General features: G+C 55.6%; 1 protein-coding gene across 3 annotated transcripts in view; it reads left to right on the top strand.

Moving 5' to 3' along the window:
* The window catches only part of NACC1 (nucleus accumbens associated 1, BEN and BTB (POZ) domain containing), an 18,463-nt gene that overhangs the window by 3,997 nt on the left and 7,687 nt on the right, over positions 1 to 6,779 (top strand). The window contains exon 1 of one of the 3 annotated variants that reach the window (XM_010855449.1): positions 944 to 1,978. The exons of the other annotated variants lie outside the window; for them this stretch is intronic. The gene's annotated coding sequence lies outside the window, so the exon portion shown is untranslated. Of the gene's footprint in view, positions 1 to 943; positions 1,979 to 6,779 lie in introns of those variants that run through there. 3 annotated transcript variants of the gene reach the window in all.

The following is a 6,779-nucleotide window of genomic DNA, read 5'->3' as shown; positions in this document are numbered from 1 at the left end:
CCTTCATAAAGCATGTGCCAGGCTCCGGCTCAGAGCCCTAAACATCTTATCTTCATGAGGAAAAGAAGGGAGAGCAGCCCTGGTGTGGAGGTGGAGACCCTTAGTGCCATTCCCAGAAAAGAAGCACCTGATCTTGGGGTCTCCTGGATCCCCGCCTCACCCCCAGAGGCAAAGTCCAGACCCCTTGGCCTGCATCCAAAGCCTTTTAAAATGTGCCCCAGTGGATTCTTGAGCCGGGCTGTGAGATGAGTTTTGGTCAGTCTGGCAGGCCCTGTCGTGGAGGTCAGCCTGAAGGCACGGGCTTTGGAGAGGCTTTCAGGTTGGTCTAGCAAGGTCTGACCTGGCTCCTCAATGTCACCGCCAGAGCCTTTGTTGGAGGACGGCTTGCCAGGTTCTGGTGGGGCTTGCAACATTTGAGGCGACAGTGAGCTGGCCTCGAAGACAGAGGTGGTGTTTGTACTGGCCTCAGCTCCTTCTCTTAGGTCCTCCCCGCCTCTCATCACTCCCATCCCTTTCCTGGGTGCCAAGGTGCTCTGAGCACTTTTACCCACTTTTAACTCACTTTGGCCTTTGCCTAGCATGAGCATGTGGGCCCGCCTCCCTGCCTCTGCTCCTGGGTCCCCTTGGCCAAGAGTGTCATCCGTCTGTCACCCCAGGAGAGCTCTCAGCCACAGAAGCCGTGAGGTGGGACTGACTGGGTGGCTGTCACTTTGTGTGCAATGTCTGGTGGTGGTCATTGCCCCTGTCTCCTCTGGACAGACAGGATGCAAAGGTCTCAGCATCCTTAGAGACCCTGAGCGGGGTGTGTGTGCTCATTCGTGTCTGACTTTGCGACCCCATGGACTGTAGCCCGCCATCCCTCTTGCCTGGGATTTCTCAGGCAAGAATACTGGAGTGGGTTGCCATTTCCTCCTCCAGGGGATCTTCCCAACCCAGGGGTTGAACCTGTGTCTCCTGCATTGGCAGGCAGCAGATTTCTTTACCACTGCAGCACCTGTGAGGACTGTGACTGAATTGAGCAGAAGGTGGGTAAAGGTGGGCATACACGCTGTAGTGGAGTCAGACTCGACCACTAGCACCACCTTGCGTAGCCCGGAGAGCCTGAGCAAAGGTCGTGACCTCGCCTGCCATCTCAGCTTCTGCATCTGATAAGTGGAAACAAGCGGGCATTCCCGCACTGCAGGGGTTCTTAATCAGAGGTGATTCTGCCCTGCCCAGGGGACACTTAGAAGATCGTCTCATGACATTTTTGGTTGTCACAGCTGGGGCTGGGGAGTAGAGACTGGCAGTGCTCCTCATAGAATGTACGGGGCAGCCACCACCACAGACTGATCTGGGCCCCACGGCAGCAGGGCTGGGGGTGGTCTCCTTGCTGCCTGGTTATCATGAGAGTTACATGAGAGGCTACTGTCTGGGGTGCGATCTGATGATGCTGGGAAGGCAGTGGGGGAGCCCTCAGTAAATACCCGTGACTGATGAAATGGCCTAAGGTTCTGGGGGCTGGTGAGCAGTAGAAGATGCCTCCTCCGCTGTCAGGGAGTTTGCAGTCCTGTGAGGGGTCACGGGGACAGAAGGGGACATCACTAATAACAGCAGCTGGACACCGGCTGCACATCTCCCTGCATTACTCTAAGGTGGTTTAAGCCTTAAAACAACCTTATGAGGTGGCTGCTCCTTTTATAGTTGGGAAAGACTGATATGGGGCTAGAGGGAGGGATAATGTTTTCTAGGCGTTTAGAGGAAGGGAAACATAATTCTAAACTGGAAACTTTGTAAGGGATATTTGATCCTAGAAAAACAAGATTCTAATTCTTCTACCCTGCCAAGGCCCTGCAGGGTCTCCAAGCACCTCTCAGCAGCCCCACCCCAGTAACCACCCGAATCCATTGTGCTAGCCGCCCAATGTGACCTCAGGACCTTTGCAGCTGCCGCCCCGCCCGCTGCCCTCCGGGTCTGAAGGCACGCTGGGGAGCGTGAGGTAACTCGGAAAGGTGGGCTTGTGGCCCTGGTGGGAGGCAGGTGGGGCCTGGCTGGGTTCTCCTAGGAGCTGCTGCAGGCACGGGGAGGCCAGATTGCCGAGTCCTGCAAGAGGAGAGCGGAGGAGGGAGGCAGGAGAGGCAGCAGGCTAGACTGCTCATTCCCGGAGGTGGCAGTGAGAGAAGGAAGCACAGAGAATAGCTGGGGGAGGCAGGGCGGAGGAAGAAGCCTCCTGAGGGCGAGCGGGAAGCGGCACCCGGAACCCTTGGGTGGGGGCTCCTCGTGGGCCACAGACCCCAGCTCTGGAGCTCCCCACTGGGCTTGTCGTCTTGGCTCCAGCTTCTCAGTCTGCCCAGTCAAGAAATGGGTCTAGCTGTGGTGGCCACCTGCCCCCAGGGAGCGGCAGCATCAGGTGGAGGACAGGGAAGCCCAGGCCAGCCTTGAACTGGAGCCATGGGGCCTGGGTGCCATCCTGGGCCTCCCTCGTCCTCTAAATGGCAAGAGGACTCGTTTCTTCCTCAGAAACTGGCGAGAGGAGTAACAGCCTCACCAGGTGCTGGTGCACAGTAGGGGCAATGTCCAGGCCACCTAGGGTTGCTCATCCTGTTCCCTGCTGTGGAGTTAATGGGAGCTTTTCAGGGGAAAAGAATAGGAATTAAATGTGCATGTCCATGAAAAAGGCCTGTTTGGTTGACTGCCTGGTTCTTCACTATGTGGTGTTTGCCTAAGCTGCCTCTCAGAGGGTCCCCTGGCTTTGGGCCAAGAATGCACCCCCAAGCAGCCCGGGGCTGTGTGGCTTTCCTGCGCCCCACCCGCCAGCCGTCACTCTGACTTCATGCTGAGCTGAGTGAAGGATTCTGGAGGTTTCCAAGGGATCGTCAGTCCTTACACTTGGGCTTGGCAGTTTCCCTTAATGGGCTTCCATGTCCACGGGCAGCTCACCGCTTCCCTGGAAGGTCAGCTGAAAGAGACAGTGCCTGGTGAAACAGTCCCAGCCTCTGGGGACTTCAGAGCGCCCTCCTCAAAAAGCTGGCACTTTCCACCCCCAGGAATTGCACTGCCACACAAGCACTTCCATTTCAAGCCTGCAGCACCCCAGCGGGATCTGGTGGTGGGGCAGCTGGAGCCATCAGTGGGAATCCCAAGTTTGCTGAGCCCTGGGTGGGACTCTGGCTGCAGGTCAGCTACCTGGCGGGGCTGCCAGAGGACATCACCACCCCCACCCACCCCCGTCGGCCCCAGCGGCCTCCACCGCAGTGTGGGTGGCACCCCTGCCCGGCCTCAGAGACCTTTTCTAGTCCTGCTCTCTTTTAGTCATAACGCAACTAAAAGAGTCTGGTTGAAAGCAGGGCTTCCTAGGTGGCACTGGTGGTAAAGAATCTTTCTGCCAAGGCAGGAGACAGACATCGGTTAGATCCCTGGGTCAGGAATATCCCCTGGAGGAGGGCATGGCAACCCACTCCAGTATTCTTGCCTGTATCTCTTGTCCTGGAGAATCCCATGGACAGAGCCTACAGTTCAGTGAGGTCGAAAAGAGTCAGACACAACTGAAGTGACTTAGCACGCGTGCCAGTTGGAAGTAACAGAAGTAATTCTTCATTCATTCTATGAGCAACGATCGTGCCCCCGCTGTGTGCTTGCCTGGTTATTGGGGTAGGTGGGCAGATGCCCTGCCCTGGTGGAACTGACACAGAGACAGGAACTTGTCAGAGATGGTGAGAAGCGCCAAGAAGGAAAACTCAAGCAGGAGAAGCGGCCGGAGGAATCCGGGGTTGGGAAAGGCTCTGACTTCCGAAATTTGACACAGGTGATCAGGAGAGTTTGAAGGGCCGTGACCATCTTGGGTCCTGCGTTTTAGGTCAGAGTGGGTGAACCTTACCATGCAGGGGCCCCGTACACATCACAGGGGCCCAGGTAGTGAGACTGCTTTTGAAGGAGTCAGGGGTGTGAATCTGGGGTTTCTTTTTTTTTTGGCTGTGCTGGGTCTTTGTGGTTGCACAAGGGCTTTCTCTAGTTGCCGTGTGAGGGCTGCTCATCGTGATGTCTTCCCTTGTTATGGAGCACAGGCTCTAGTGCGCTCGAGCTTAGTAGCCCTGGGGCGTGTGGAATCTTCCCAGACCGGGGATCAAACCCGTGTTCCCTGCACTAGTAGGTGGATTCTTTTTTTTTTTAAACACTAAGTCTCTTACGACCCCATGGACTGTAGCCCACCAGGCTCCTCTGTCCATGGGATTCTCCAGGCAAGAATACTGGAGTGGGTTGCCATTTCCTTCTTGGAGTAGGTGGGTTCTTAACCACTGGACCCCTAGGGAAGTCCGATCTGGGAGTCTTGACCCAAGCAAGGAGGGCTGGAGCCCACGTACACTGTGACCCAAGCAGGCTTGAGGCGGCGAGAGCTCTACCGAGGACGCATTGTGTTGGCATCTGGGGTACATGTCAGTCTCCTGTCCATGGCGGGAGGTCCAGGCGAGTGGCCCCATGAGGGAGCTCTGGGGTGAATAGATGCTGGTCTGCTTGGATGCCATGACAAGATACCATATAGACTGGCTGACTTGACAGCCATTTATTTTCTCATAGTTATGGAGGCTGGAAGTCTTAAGAGGCCAGCGCAGTCAGGTTCTGGTTGGGATCTATCTAGTGTGTTCACATGGCCCTTCCTCAGTGTGTGCTTGGAGACAGAGAAATCTCTCGACCTCCTCTTCTAAGAACAGAGTTCTGTTGGATGAGGGCCCCAATTTTTTTGACCTCATTTAATCTTAATGACCTTCAAATAGGACCCTGTCTCCAAATACAGCCACACTGGAGATTAGGACTTCAGCTTATGAATTGGGGTGGGGGACATCGGTTCGATCCCTGGGTCGGGAAGATCCCCTGGAGGAGGGCACAGCAACCCATGCCAGTGTTCTTGCCTGGAGAATCCCATAGATGGAGGAGCCTGGCGGGCTACAGTCCATGGGGTCGCAAAGAGGCGGACACGACTGAAACAGCTTAGCATGCATGCACACACAACTTAGTTCACAGCAGAGCCCAGAGTCCACTTTCTGGAAGGATCGTGCCTGCCTCTTCCTCAAGGCTCTGCATGCCTTCCTTGTGCCTTGAGGGCCACCCTCCCAGCCTGCCACTGCCCCGTTAGATCATCCCACGTCTACCCCCTGGTGCTTGGCTCTGGGGCTGCATGGGATTCATGAGGCCTGGAGATGCCAGCCTGAATATCAGGTTGGCTTTTGCCCTCAGGAGCCCCCTCCTTGTGTGTCTGTTCCTGCCCGTTATCTTGAGGATATTCGCACTCCCAAGCTAAGTGCTCCCCACAAAGCCACCTGCACCAGTTCTCACTGCGGGGACAGGCCCTGAAGTCCAGCACCTTGGGACCCATGCAGACCCATGAAGTGGGGCACCGCTCACCTTCACTGCGGGGTGCTCTGAGCACATTGGGACATGCGTGCAGCCTTGTCCAGCACACCGAGTGCAGTTAGGAGTGGAATGCCCTTCGTAGCCCCAGAAGCATCCACATCCATATCTCTACAGCCTCAGCCCTCTACCCTCCTCACCCAAGCTCCCCCCTTTCCCCCGATGCCAGGAGTCAGTCACCTATTCCCTTGGTGCTCTCTCTGCAGTGTTTTTAAAATTTATTTACTTACTAATGATGTGGCTGTGCTGGGTCTTCATTGCTGCATGAGTGTTTTTCTCTAGTTGCACCAGGTGGGGCTACTCTCTACTGTGCACAGGCTGCTCATTGCGATGGCTTCTCTTGTTGCAGAGCACAGGCTCTAGGGCACACAGACTTCAGTAGTTGTGATGCACGGGCTTAGTTGCTCCTTGGCATGTGGGATCTTCCCAGACCAGGGATCAAACCCGTGTCTCCTGCATTGCAAGACAGATTCTTAACCGTTGGACCACCAGGGAAGTCCCCTGATGGCCTTTTTGTTTTTCGTGATAGTGACATTGATTTTGATGAGGAAAGGTGAAAAGAGTATGTGCAAGGGCCCTGGGGCAGCAACTAGCCAGCGCCCCATCAGCTGTTCGTTTCTCACTCCCACCTTAGCTCATGCACCTTTCAGGGTTTTGTTCGTTAAGTCTGTCTTAAGCTGCCTCTGGGTTGAGCACTGGGGATGCACTGCAGACTTGGGCCCTCTCTGGATTCATTGAGAAAGGGCTCCGTGGAGGAAGAGAAGGAGCCATGTGCCCATAGGCTCAGGGCTGTACTTTGGGGCCAGCGTGAGTCCTGGCTCCAGAACTGACTTGCTTCTGGGACCAGGAACTCCGTATCTGTGCTTCTTCATTTGGAAATGAACCCTGATAAGGCCAACCTGATTCTGCACACTCAAACCTGTACACACTGAGCTGCTCCATTTGGGAGACCCTGAGGGTGACACTGGCCCTGCCCTCCCAGCACCCAGGCTACCAGAGCAGTCGACATGTGACTGCATGAGCGCCCTGAATCCTCTTAGCAGCCTATGGGGCTAATTTCACACCCCTAGCTCTTGGCTGGGGAAGCTTAAGACCGTTCCTTCCCCAGGGCCTTTGCACACTTTTCTACTGTTGCTTCTCACCAGCCTGACTCTGCTCAGGCCTCTCTTCTCTCCCCTACTTGCCCTTTCAGGACCACCGCCCTCCACACCAATAGAATGGCAGGGGATTCACCGTTACCAGTGGGGTGGGAGGGGGTCATGATTGCCCCCAGAGTATCAGCTGTGCCGTCCTCGCCTGATCAGTTTTTCCTCCTGGATTGGAACATGCACTGATGGAATAGACTGTGATGCAGAAGTTTATACATTTGAGAGGTGCCAGAGCCCCCCCCCCCC

Source organism: Bison bison, unplaced genomic scaffold, assembly GCF_000754665.1.
Source record: "Bison bison bison isolate TAMUID 2011002044 unplaced genomic scaffold, Bison_UMD1.0 scf7180017864365, whole genome shotgun sequence".
NCBI classification, from domain to species: Eukaryota; Metazoa; Chordata; class Mammalia; order Artiodactyla; family Bovidae; genus Bison; species Bison bison.
This window is presented reverse-complemented; position numbering and strand designations above follow the sequence as displayed.